Here is a 14,424-nt window from a genome sequence, read left to right as displayed (position 1 = left end):
TTCGGGAATTTACCGCTCAAGAACACCTTGGGAATGAAACTCCTAAATCGGATGATTTAGCTATGTAATCTAGGTTATGAACACATTTAAAGCTTTCTAACACTACTAGAAAGAGTTACTCACAATTTGGGATAAAAACCCGAAGATCCGTGAGAGAGAATTTGGCTTTTCTCTAATTGGAATTCAACTAATGAACCAATTTGGTTCAGAATTCTATTTATAGTCTTGAGATATTTGACAGAAAATATTTTTATTCCCGGAACGAACCCTAATGTCCTAGAGTAATGGAATAACAGTGTTGCACAAAACCCTAGTGCAACCACTCTCCTAATATCTCTTTAGGTGTAAAACCCTGAAACTACCAAACTTATATTCTAAGTCTGAACTTTCACTATAACTGCTCTACTTCTATTGGATTGAAATGGTTTGATTAGAATGGAAAATTTCAGGTTGTCACATTGATCAAGTCAAAAAGTTTGACTCTACTTCATGTAAAGTCCACTATCTAACTCTATTAAGTTTCTATTATGATATTCTTATTACATGATGTGACTGGGTCACATGTTGAGGTTCTAAGAATCAAAGGAAAGTGGAGAAACTTAAAGGAAGTATATGTTGATTCTGATGGAGAAGATGGATTTCGATCACATTGTTCGGTGATCAGAATTATGAGTTGTTGCTTAAGAGTTAAGATATATTGCTTAGGAATAGATAACAACAAGTTTTTCACATGCTCTTGCATTGTAAGGATAAGTTTTTCCATAAAGTTTTAAAATAAAATTTTTGATTTTATTTATTCTAAGTATCCTTACAATGGCAATTGTGAAAAATTGTTACTTATATGATTCCATTGATAGGAATATTGGGAAATGGATGTGTTTCTTTCATTTATGATAATGTCTAATTTACCAAATAAGGAAAGATTCCCATCACTCAAGTTTCTATTGGACCGAAACTTAGAATCATGAAAGTTGTATAGTATGAGGAATGAAAATTTTCATCTTTGGAAAATTAAGACAAATTCCTTGTTTACATGTATATGTAAGTCAAAGTGAAGGACTAAGGGATCGAATACACATTCTTGTACACTAATCAACTCCACCACAAAAGGTCATTAAGACCATTCAATATGATTTACTAAAGTTAGTAAATATGGTTATACTTACAAGTTTAAGTATAATTCTGAAACATAAGAAAAGTTTCAATGTATGGCAGAACGGATGAGAAGAATCAAATTAGGCACAAAGCTAAAAGTTTCTCAAATCTAAAAAGATGGGAGAGTACTTTAGTATCATGGTTTGTGATCATCTTAATAATTAAAGAACCATATCACAATTGATCTTCTAAGGACATGTTAGTGCATTCTTATGGCTAAGGAGAGGAGTCATGAATTGTTGAAATGGTTAAATCAAAAAGATGAGTCATACTTCGTTCCAAAACAAGTCTTAGAGTCATACTCCAAGATTTTAATTTGAGTGACACATCTTAAAGAAGGTTTATTAACACTTGTCAAATGTAAGAGTAAAAAGTGTCCCAGTCTTGTACATTTGAAATTAGTAAGTTGTCATGTTTTGGATAAAACAAAGACCAATTAAGGACAATTGAGTGAAGTGTTTTTCATGATAAAGAATCTTCACCATCTCTTAAATATTTTGCAAGAAAGTCTTATAGGTCAAGAGGATAGTGGGAGTCTAAAAGTGTTGGGTTATGAGCATTCTAACACTCCTAAGTGTACATGCAACCCTAAATACCTTGGATCTATGTTTTCTCTATTATACATGCAAATATGAACGTCCAAGGTATTATCCTAATCTAGCATACAAAATTATCAATATAACAAGATAGAATACATACCTCTTTGATCGTGCTTGTCTTCATGAAGCTTGAGTGCCTAGTGCCCCAAGTGTGACACCTCAAATGGTTCACACAACACCATAAGCACTTGGAATAACTTAGAGAGAAAATTAGAACACTTCATGAAATCGTGTAGCCCTCATACATACACATAGTGTTACGATTTCTTGAGCCATGGGTTTCTTTTATATGGTGGCTATTAGGGTTACACCATGTAACTCATGACTTTACCCATTCCTTATGCTCCATGGATTTTAACCTCCATGGAGTATCCATGGGTCACCCCATGGACTTAGTCCAACATAAGGAATCTTGGATCACAAGCCCACATATATAAGAATGAATGATTTACACAATCAACCCATATATTTAATTAGTCTTCTTTTGATCACTTAATTAATTCTAGATTAACTCTTGATCAATACTAATTAAATAATCTCATTATTCTTATTATTAATATACTAGAACTTATAATATATTAATAACCGTAAGTGTCTTATTTCTCTCATTATAGTCTATCCAAGTGCATGATGCCATGCAACCCAAATGGACCATGTCGGGTCGGGTCAAGTCTTACCAATTATAGTTATGGACTTAGACATTAATCCGACAGTCTCCCACTTGGATAAGTCTAAAACTATTACTGCGTATGACTTCAGGAACCAACTAGAAATCGTAGCTCTCAAAAGCTTCTGTCGAACTCTGACCTTGTAGATGAACTCTGATCTTTGTCAACGACTTGTCCATTAGATAAGGGATCATATATTCCTCCATTCTAGATATCAGATGGACTGAGACATGGATCATAATCATTCTCTCTGTCCATTAGTTGTTTCCCGATTTCCGATTTATGACGACTGACTAATTGAACAAATCAAATCAGTCCTGGCCCGGCCGAGCACTTCCATTTGTCATCATCAAATCATCGAGGGGCCCACAGATATCGCTTTTATCCCGAAGGTAAAAGGAATGGATAAACTTCGACTCATATGGCTTGTTCTACTACTTATTGAATCATACACAAAGACACGTTTTATAACATCGAGTTACCAATGCGTTTCGTGTAATCAATGTACTATCAACTCATAGTAACAACTCATATCTCTAGGTTTGAAGAATATAAGATATTATCGTCTCATGATCACTCGTGATAAAATCCATGAAGTGATTCCAATGAGCGCGGGTTGAATCCAATACTCATAACTTATGAGCACTCATGAGTGTTGTAGCCCTTTGTCCAACAACTTAGACCTCTACAAGCCAACCCATGACAGTCTTAATTCATATCTACTTCCAACATATGACCGACTGTGGATGGTTTGAATAACGTAGTCATTCCGGAAGAATAACCTAGTTTATTCGGGAAGTCAAAACATGCAAAGTGAAACACAATAATAATTGAATCCAATATGGTCTCAGAACTTATGAATATAAATAAAACACTTTTTATTTATCACCATATGATTACACATTATTTATTGTATATTGTTTCAGCTATCAACATTATTCTTGAATTTAAAACAATAGTTGTCCATGCTCCAAGCATGTACACTATGTTTTCTAAACACTAGTCATGCCATACACCAAGTATGCATAATATGTTTGTCTATGATCTTTATTTTGTGAACTAGATCAATTGAACACAACTTCTATGATTCTCTTTTCACACTCCCAAATCCTTACTGCAAATGCAAGAATTCCAAATTCATGTCATTTACTGAAATCTGTTAGATTCTAAACTTATATGCATTGATCCTCTTGTAACGATTATGCACAAATTCACAAAGACTTGGCAACAATCATTACAGAGTATTCCAAGGAGATCAACTCCTTGGAAACATCCTTCTTGCATTAAATTTCCTTAACCTTACACAGATTGAAAATTCTAACTTTGAAACATTTCCAGATTCCATTTTGACTATCACTTCTGAACAAGAGTTGCCTCCTTACAAATTATGTCAATATGGTCCTTCCAGAATTATTACTACACTTCCAACTGTCCTTGAGCAACCAATCTTTGGTAAACCTTAGATTGTCCTCGACAATTGTTTAATCCTTTTAGTCATATCCAGTTCTAAACCTTTTCTCTTCTTAATGCCCTAGACATTTGGAAAATTTTAGAAAGGATGAATATAGCACATGTAATCGATCCTATATCCGAAGCATATGGGACACAATTCATGATGTCTCACATAAATACTAAACCAGTCTTTTGCTATAACATTTCCATTTCAATTCGCCAAGTTCTCATAATTCAGATTATGAAAAGGGATGCCGTAATCATAATCGAATTTAATAACGCAAATAATGGACCCATATACAGAATTTCCTTATGTTGAGCCATTCCAACATGAAATTCATATATATCCTTGACTAAATGATTAAAACCTCACGATCTAAGCTTATAGATTTGAGATGAAGTATAATTTCCTCTCCCTTAATTATAGCAAAACAACTTTTTCCCAATTGAAACCTTTTGTTTTCTATAATTAACATTGCTAGCTTGCAATACTTATCGTAATTATCATGCTCCCACTAACATGATGATTATTAGCATAACACTTATGCTCCCACTAGCTTTGACATGTACTCGGAAATCACTGGACTTCTAGAAATCAATACTTTATTGACTTTCTTACCAAAGTTCAGATTTCTGATACTAGATTGTTTTGATAAAACTTTATCAAAAACATACACCTTTCCTTAGATAGCTCATGGGTGTGTCAAAACAATTTTAAGAACTGTGAAAAGGGATGCCGTAATCATAGTCTTGATTGTTTTGACCTTTTCCATTTCTCACAAGTCCAAGTTAGTGTGCCGGTAAACCACACACGCTCCACTAACGACTTTGAGAATGTAAATATCCCAATTGCTATCTCGCTAAAATCTACTTAGTGGAAGTGTTTCCTCACCATCATTTTCATGAATCAGAGAGAAACCTTATGACACTTAGATTTATTGGTGTATGAGTTCCTACCCATATGAATTTGTCAAAACCATAATCACAAGACACGGATAATGACAAATCCAAAACCATATGGATTGAACTCAATCTTAATTTCTTGCCACCTGGCAGCTCAAGGGCCTACCATTGCTTCCAAGTTGTTGTGCAACACATTGAGAACTCTAAGAACTCATATGCAAAGCCAACTTTAACTGGAATGTGCATAGAATATGTCAACACGATAGGTTATAAACCTCAAGTCGTGTGCTAGTGAAGAACTTTAGGTTTTATTCTTGATTAGTTCTTGAGAATTTCAAGACCTTTAAGACTCCCACTGTCCTCTTGACCTATAAGACTTCCTTGTCAAACATCCAAGAGATAGTGTGGATTCTAATCAAGACAAACACTTCACACAATTGGCCTAAGTTGGTCTTTGTTTTATCCAAAACATCACAACTTACCAATTTCAAATGTACAAGAGTAGAAAACTTTTACTCTTACATTTGACACGTGTTTTTAAACCTTCTTTAAGACATGTCACTCAAGTTACAATCTTGGAGTATGACTCTAAGACTTGTATTGGAACGAAGTATGACTCATCTTCTTGATTTAACCATTTCAACAATTCAAGATCCCTTCTTCTTAGTCATAAGAATGAACTAAGACTTCCTTAGAGAACTAATTTTGATATGGTTTCTTAATCATTAAGATGATCACAAAACTGATACTAAAGTACTCTCCCATCTTTTCAGATTTGAGAACCTTTTATCCTTCTGCCTAATTTGATTCTTCTTATCCGCTCTGCCATGCATTGGAACCTTTTCCAATGTCTCAGAGTTACACTTACGCTTGTAAGTATAATCATATTTACTAAGCTTTAGTAAACTATGACGAATAGCCTTATATCTTTTGTGGTGGACTTAATCAGTGCACATGCCTATGTACTTGATCCCTTAGTCAATTACTTTACTCACACATCCATGTGAATAAGTAATTAGTCTTAATTTTTCCAATACTTGAAAGTTCTCATTCATCATGCTATACAACTTGCATGATTCCAAGTCCCGGTCCAATTGAGACTTTGGATGATGAGAATCTTTCCTTGTTTGGTAAATTTAGACATTACCACAAATGAAAGAATCAATTTCATATTTCCACTCTTGCTTATTAATGGAATCATATAAGCAACAATTTTTTTCAAATGCCATTGTAAGGATATTTAAAATAAATAAAATCAAAAATTTTCTTTTATTTTAAAACTATGCGGAAAAACTTATCCTTACAATCCATATGAAAACTTGTTGTTATCTATTCCTAAGCAATATCTCATAACTCCTAAGAAGTAGCTCAAGAATCCGATTTTCAAACTATGCGATAGAAATCCATCTACGCGATCAGATTCAGCATATTCTTTCTTTAAGTTTCTTCACTTTTCTTTGATTCTTAAAACATCACCATGTGACCCAGTCACATCATGCATCAAGAATCTCAGAATAGAAACTTAACAGAGTTAGATTAGTGGACTTTTACCTGAAGTAGAGTCAATCTTATTGACTTTAACATCCTTAGGTAAATTAGGCAGCTTCGCAACAAATGACCCTTACTTTGGCAATATAAACATATGGACCCTTTGATAATGGTACACGAGACTATCACAGACTTAGTTTTTCTCTTTACCATTTGTTCAACCGAGTTGACTATGGCCGATCCCTTTCCATTGGGAAGAGAATGCTTTTTCTGTATTTCCAGTGTCACCATTGTCAATGTCCATAAAGTTTCAGGAAGTTGATCTTAACAATAGATAAGATCATTAAGGGTCTTGTCATAGTCTATTTCATAGGTGTCCCAAAGGAACTCACTATGTGACTTAGAAAGTGATTAAACCACCAACTTTCTCAAGACTTTGACACCCAACTCTCCCGGCTTGTCAATATGTGACTACATCTCCAAGATGTGATCACACCTAGACCTTGCCGTGCCATTAGGGCTTGAGTGACCTTAAACTTTTCAAGAACTTGTGGGTTAGGGAGAATAATCGAAGGAGGAGAAAGAAGTATGATATCCATGGGACATCATCTTCATTAGGAAAGCTTGTTTCAAGAGATTTGGGAAGATCATAAATGTCTAAACCAGACATCTTTTGGGAGATATTCAATATAGTTGATCTTAAAGTCCTTAATATGACACCCAATATGAAATATTAAGGCTAGGACCCAACAAACTATTTTATAACTTAGAAGAGGTATGCCGTAATCCAAGCTATAAAACAATTTGAAGGTAGGTGAATGACGATTCACCAATTTCCACCAAGATAAACGAAATATATTATTAGGTTTTAATTGGATTTGAAATTCCTAGATCTTTTGAGATTCATTGAACTGTTCAATGGCATGTTTCAATCTCGAGTGTGCCCTTCAGGTTTTGTGACTGGGATGCCGAGGATCACAAAACAAGGTGTGAAGTAACCATGCAAATTACTGGGTACCCTTAAGTGTTTATCCCTCAATCGATGTGCCGGTTAACCACACACGCTCCATCGATACTATGATAAACATTAAGTTACCCTTTGCCTACCTTGTTAAATACGAGTTAGTGTGACGGTTAACCACACACGCTCCACTAACCGACTTAAACAAAGTGCAAAGTGTAATTTCATGGATTAGCACCTTATTCACATTTTTTCTAAGTAACTAAGATTGGGTATTTATAAGAGTTTAGTTACTTAGTATTTATCATTAATACTTTTAATGAAGGGAGAATTATAGTCCTGTCAAACCCGTTCGGCTAACGACCCTCCACCAGTCAAGCAAGCGGTGGGTGAGAGTGGACACCCATTAAGTTGCCATTTTATAGGCAACAACCTTATACCCACCTTATAGACCGGCTTCGTGAATGAGGCGTACTAGCGGTAAGACCGACTTTACTCTTATACATATAAATATTATTAACTTATAATATTATAAAGTATAAGGCTTGAATTTTAACTTTTAAAATTCTAAGGGCTAACTTGTAATTAAAGTATTCATAAGAGAAAACTTTACAAATTCCAAAACTTGAGGGCAAGTTTTGAAACTATTCAAAACTAATTAATTCCATAACTTATGTATTTAAAGTAGTTTTAATCCAAAAACTCTTCAAGTTCCATAACTTGTGGACAAATTATGGAAGACTTTAAACTAATAAAGAATTAACCTTTTCTTTATTTTATAACTTATGGAATTAATTAAGGTTACATATTTTATTTATTTATTTATTAATGAAGTGACTCTTGAACCTCCATAACTTAAGGACAAGACTCTTCATCTTTTGTAACCATTGCCAACTTTTATGAGTTTTTATGAAACTTAAATGTGACTTTTCATATAACTTGAGGACAAGTTACAAAAACACATTTTAGAATCAACTCTTAGATTAATTTGGATTGAAAACAACTTTTTCACTCAACTTTTCTATTAATCTAAGAAACTCATAAGAACAAGATAATTCAAATCAAACTTTTTCATGTAATTAGTCTAACCTTTAAACTAATACAAAACATGAATCTATTGACAATTATCTTTGAAAATGGATTAGCATGAACATTACCACATTAAAAAACAAGTTTATAAGTTCAAAAACAACTTAGGGTAATGTTCCTAGTCCATTTCTAGCCAAAAAACTCGAAAATATGTTGTCTGGGGTCCAACTCGTTGAGTGCATGAACCAACTCGGCGAGTTGGATCGATTTGATCACTTTTTAGGCATGGACTCGCCGAGTCCCTTTATGGACTCGCCGAGTCTGATGATCAGACAACAACTAATTCGTTTTTTCAGCTTCTATTGCAGGTATAACAAGAAAACTAGCCTAGGCTCTGATACCACTGTTGGGTTATGAGCATTCTAACACTCCTAAGTGTACATGCAACCCTAAATACCTTGGATCTATGTTTTCTCTATTATACATGCAAATATGAACGTCCAAGGTATTATCCTAATCTAGCATACAAAATTATCAATATAACAAGATAGAATACATACCTCTTTGATGGTGCTTGTCTTCATGAAGCTTGAGTGCCTAGTGCCCCAAGTGTGACACCTCAAATGGTTCACACAACACCATAAGCACTTAGAATAACTTAGAGAGAAAATTAGAACACTTCATGAAATCGTGTAGCCCTCATACATAGACATAGTGTTACGATTTCTTGAGCCATGGGTTTCTTTTATATGGTGGCTATTAGGGTTACACCTTGTAACTCATGACTTTACCCATTCCTTATGCTCCATTGATTTTAACCTCCATGGAGTATCCATGGATCACCCCATGGACTTAGTCCAACATAAGGAATCTTGGATCACAAGCCCACATATATAAGAATGAATGATTTACACAATCAACCCATATATTTAATTAGTCTTCTTTTGATCACTTAATTAATTCTAGATTAACTCTTGATCAATACTAATTAAATAATCTCATTATTCTTATTATTAATATACTAGAACTTATAATATATTAATAACCGTAAGTGTCTTATTTCTCTAATTATAGTCTATCCAAGTGCATGATGCCATGCAACCCAAATGGACCATGCCGGGTCGGGTCAAGTCTTACCAATTATAGTTATGGACTTAGACATTAATCCAACAAAAAGATCATGAAATAGTTTCAATAACTAATCAAGAATAAAACTTGTATTTAATCACTAGCACCGACGTGAGGTTTATAACCTATCATGTTGACATATTTCTATTTTTGTGCCCATTGTAGTTAAAGTTGGTTTTGCATATGAGTTCTGAAAGTTCTCAATTGGTTACATAAACAACTTGGAAGCAATGGCAGAGCCTTGTACTACAAGGTGGAAAGAAGTTAAGATTGCAGAAGTTCAATCCATTTGAGTTTGGATTTGTCACCAACTGTGACATCCCTATTTTCATTGCCAGAAAAGAACGATTTTGTTTATGCTTTATAAAAATCAGAGTAACTCTTTTAATAAAAATGTTGCAGAATTTTTCCTAGTAAAACATGATAAATACGTTATCAAAGCATTTCCGAAGAAAAATATTTTTATTCATTTTAAAACATTTGAGATGTCATCGTCACTAGTGATTGATATCTATTTAATCTCTCAGTGTAATGTGACTTCAAATCAACACCTGTGATATAAATAAACTAAGTGGGTCAGGTTGGGAAACCTGGTGAGTACATAGGGTTTTCAACCCACAATAATATAATTATTATGTTTAAACATCAAACAATCAACCTAATTACCCATCCCCATTATCTTCTTTACTCTTAAGGATCTATCCTAAGAATCAGCTATTCCTCGTTCATTTATTCCTAAGGCTCATCATAAGGAATCGGCATGAAGTCCATCGTTGCCACGATTTACACAATAGGCACTAAGTCTGCATAGTCACTAGGGATTAGGCACCAATTATGCATGGTCACCAGGGTTTAGGCATCAAGTGTGCAAGATCGGCAAGTTTTAGGCACTAAGTCTGCATAGTCACCAGGGTTTAGGCATCAAGTCTGCATGATCGGCAAGGCTTAGACACTATGTCTACAAAGTCACCAGGGCTTAGGCATCATGTCTGCATGATCACCAAGGTTTAGAGTACACCGGGTGAACATATCGTAAACAACACCTACAAGTTGCGAGCCTGCTATTGTTCAACTTGACTGTCCAGAATAGTCTGTGGTTTTCATCCATACTTTGCTAGATGACGGGGCCAACATTCGGGAACAAGGCTTCTCACATCGTCCACCTCTCACCCTGATCTCATGGTCTATATCACCTCTTAACTCATCATCCAACTCATATTTCATCTACCCATGTTTTACCCAACATATTATGTAGATATAAATACATATACAGTTTAAATCATATAAAACTTGAATAAAATTGTTCATCCAATACAGATAGCAATTATACAGATAATATGCACACATATCACATAGTTTATATAACATACTTAATATCTATGTGTAAGATGAAAGGGACCATGCACTCACTTGATAAGGTGGTGAGTCGGCACTCGGACAACGCTTCGTTTACATTAAAATAATTTCCTTCGACGAAACCTAGTATTATTACCACCAGATTTTAGTCCAATATTTACCGTGACTAATTATTAGTCTTATTATTATTATTATTATATAAGCGTTTAAACAATACTTTCCAACCACTATGTACAGATAGGGGCCAAACATAAAGCACCGTAGGGTCGGACTATTTTGGCTTATAACACTTCAGAAATCCTACAACCCTATGCAACCCTTTAAACCAGATTCCCCGTACCTTGAGTAGTTAAAAAGATATTACAACAAAACTTATATAATAATAGCTCAAATATTTATTATACATTGATAATAACAATACTAATTTTAAGTATGAGCTGTATTCAAATAGGGTAAGCATAACTTACTTATGAAAGGGTTTTGGCTAGGAGTCGGGCTCTGTAGGGGCAGAACTTTGTCGCTGAATCTATCTAAGAAAGATTCGTGCACCGCTTCAGCACTCACCTTGCTATAAGAAAAACTATAGAAATAGAATTTGAATCACGAGGGACCAAAATGCTCGGGGGATAAGAAGAGAAAGACTCTTGAATCAAGAGAATGGTTCAAGAAGTATGAGAGCCCAAGCCTCTTATTTCTAGTAATTGAATTTACAAAAACTACCCTCCATAATTACTTAATGGCCTTATAGTTATATAAACTACTAAACACCCCTTAATAATACTATTTTAAATAGATTTAACGATATTTGTACTAAACTATTGTCGAACGTACTCAACACTAGTCTTATAATAACCGCATTGTCGATACCTTTCTAATGATATATATACATATATATATATATATATATATATATATATGTATATATATATATATATATGTGTGTGTGTGTGTGTGTGTATGTGTGTGTGTACATATATATGATTTATACTTTATATTAATACATAAATATGCTATTATAATCTGTAACTCATTCATACGAACTCCATTTTGAACGTCTCTATATCAACACGTTGGTATTTACGAGTACACAACATTCATTTAGACGTCGTCAACTAATTCTCATTCTATCTCAGATTTACAAAACTTAATCGAATTTATCGTGCTCGAAGAGCATGGACCAAGTTTCGTCCATATCTTTAACATACGAGCTCTACTCTAGACATTCTTTATAACATCACATAGGTAAAAACAAGATCTAAAACTTTCATTTAGAATCCGTTGGCTAATTCTCGACCGATCTTAAATTTAACAGTACGAGGAGATTATATTGTTAAATGTCTGCATAAAATTCATAACTTCTACATACGGACTTTGTTTTCATCTGTTTCTTTTACCGTTGAGTTCCTATTAATGAGATCTTCAACTCTCATTTAGGTCGCGTAGGCGAAAATCGCTCGAACTAAAATTCGAGTTTCGGGTCGTGCACTACAATGACAAACGTTAGAAAATTCATAACTTCCTCATACAAAGTGCCACACCCCAAAACCAAGAATGGCGGAAACGTTGTGCGGCGGGGGATGTCATGTAAAGTATCACAACACAGTAAATGTAAATAAGCAAACAACATCATCCATTGCATTAAATATATAATTTTAATACAAGCGTGTTCTGTACAGTATAGACACCAAAAATAATGTATATCAAAATAATAAGATGAGTCTTGGATGCGCTCCATCTTCTCAAAAGCTTGCCTCGGTACCTGTCTACCGATGACCTGAGAATACAAGTTATTTTGAAAGAGTTTATCAGCATTAAGCTGGTGAGTTCATAAGTATTTTAGTGTCGGTATTTGTCATCCAAAAACGTTTGAACATGTATCAAGTGTAAGTTTGTAAAATGTATGTAAATTTTTGTAAGTGTTTGTAAAAGTTTGAATCTCTCAGAAAAACCTATATTTTCTATTAAAGTAGCCTTCTACCAAGGCTTAACTATTTTGTATGTTCGTCTACTGTAAAAGTGTTTAATTTACTCAAGTGTAACTATCATTGTCAAAATATAGTTTGTACATAACAGTTTAAGTGGAAAGATCACTAATTTTGTAAAGAGTATATTAATGTAGTACTGTAGTGTTGTATTATAGGAACTATTGCTGTACTAACTACCTTAAATTGGATTTATATTAAGGTATCATGTGATAAATTGCACCATACTATAGACTGGTAAGAACAACATACGAATGGTCCTAATAACGGAATGACGTTTGGCACCCGCAGACCTGCAGGTCTGGCTGTAGCTAGTAGCAAGGTGTAGGATAGTCAATCCAGTATAGATCTATACGCAAACTCACACTTTCCCTCCAAGAGAATTCTGGCTACAACTCGGGCCATGACAACTAAGGCATGCTCCGATACAGTGGATCACAATTGTTAACGTATTCTTGTATATGTAATGTAATTAACTGTTCTAGTATAGTTGTATATGTTATCTTTCTAGTACAGTTGTATATGTTCTCATAGTAATAAGTATTAACTCATGAATGAACTGACTCATTTATCTAGAAATTGTAGTAGTATGATCCTATGTTACCCCGATGGTAACTTACTGATGATGTACTGATAAATATGAATATGGAAGTACTTTTATGTCTATACATGTATATTATATATATAACTAATATTGAAATGACCTTTGGACGGTTATCCGAAATCCCACCAGACCACATCCAAATCGAGAAAAAGGAAATAGGGCGGATGACCTTCCTAAGCCCTTTAAACATTTCTTATATATATATACATATATGGGCATGCAATTTATAAGAATTAAAACAAAGTTTAATAAAAGTATTTGATATGTAGAAGAGTTTGTAAAACATTTTGAAGTAAAACAGTTTGATAAACAGTTTGTACAGTGATCAAATCATTGGTTTTCTAGTTATTAATCGCATGTGATTAATGAAATCACATGTGATTGATGTAATAACTATAAGTATTTAACTTGTATCCCCCCATAAAGTATTTAAAACATTTCAAAGCATTTCAAAGGTTAATTAAAGGGGTATGAACTCACTTGTGGTGAGTGGATTTGATTGAAGTATCGGGTACAGTGCTAGGTGGAAAACGGAGACTTGTTCACACGCACGAGCCTAGTTATCATATAATGAGCATATATATAACTAATTAGCCCAATAATAACTTAATAAAATAAGTTGGGACACTCAGGAACATGTAAACACTTTGTATAAGTGTTATAGGACCTAAGGGTTGCTTCTAGGTTGTTATGGGACAACGCTAAAGGGTTTAATGTACCAAAAGACCTTGAATAAGAGTTTAGTACCCAATAAACTCCACAAAAGGAGTTTACGGTCGTAAACCCTTGAGTTTACGGCCATGAACTCTTGTCTTGGTGGTTTTGGGTGTTTTAAAGTGTTAAATGATTTCTAGAATAAGCCTAGCATGGTTGGTTTAATCCTTTAGGTAGTTTAGGGCCTTAGAATGCTCCTTTGAGGAGTTTACGGCCAAAAGACCATATCCCCTACAGTTTACGGCCGTAAACTCCTATGGGGTGGGTGTTTTAATTCATTCAAGCCTCTTTCACACAAAGGATAATTTCTAGACTTTTGTTTAAGGCTAAAGGGGACCTTAGGCAAACTTTGGTGCCTTTACTTGGAGTTTACAGCCCAAGAGTT

This window comes from Lactuca saligna, chromosome 9 (genome assembly GCF_052625555.1).
Source record: "Lactuca saligna cultivar CGN05327 chromosome 9, ASM5262555v1, whole genome shotgun sequence".
Lineage (NCBI taxonomy): Eukaryota > Viridiplantae > Streptophyta > Magnoliopsida > Asterales > Asteraceae > Lactuca > Lactuca saligna.
The sequence above is the reverse complement of the archived record's forward strand: the minus strand, read 5'-3'. Positions refer to the sequence as shown.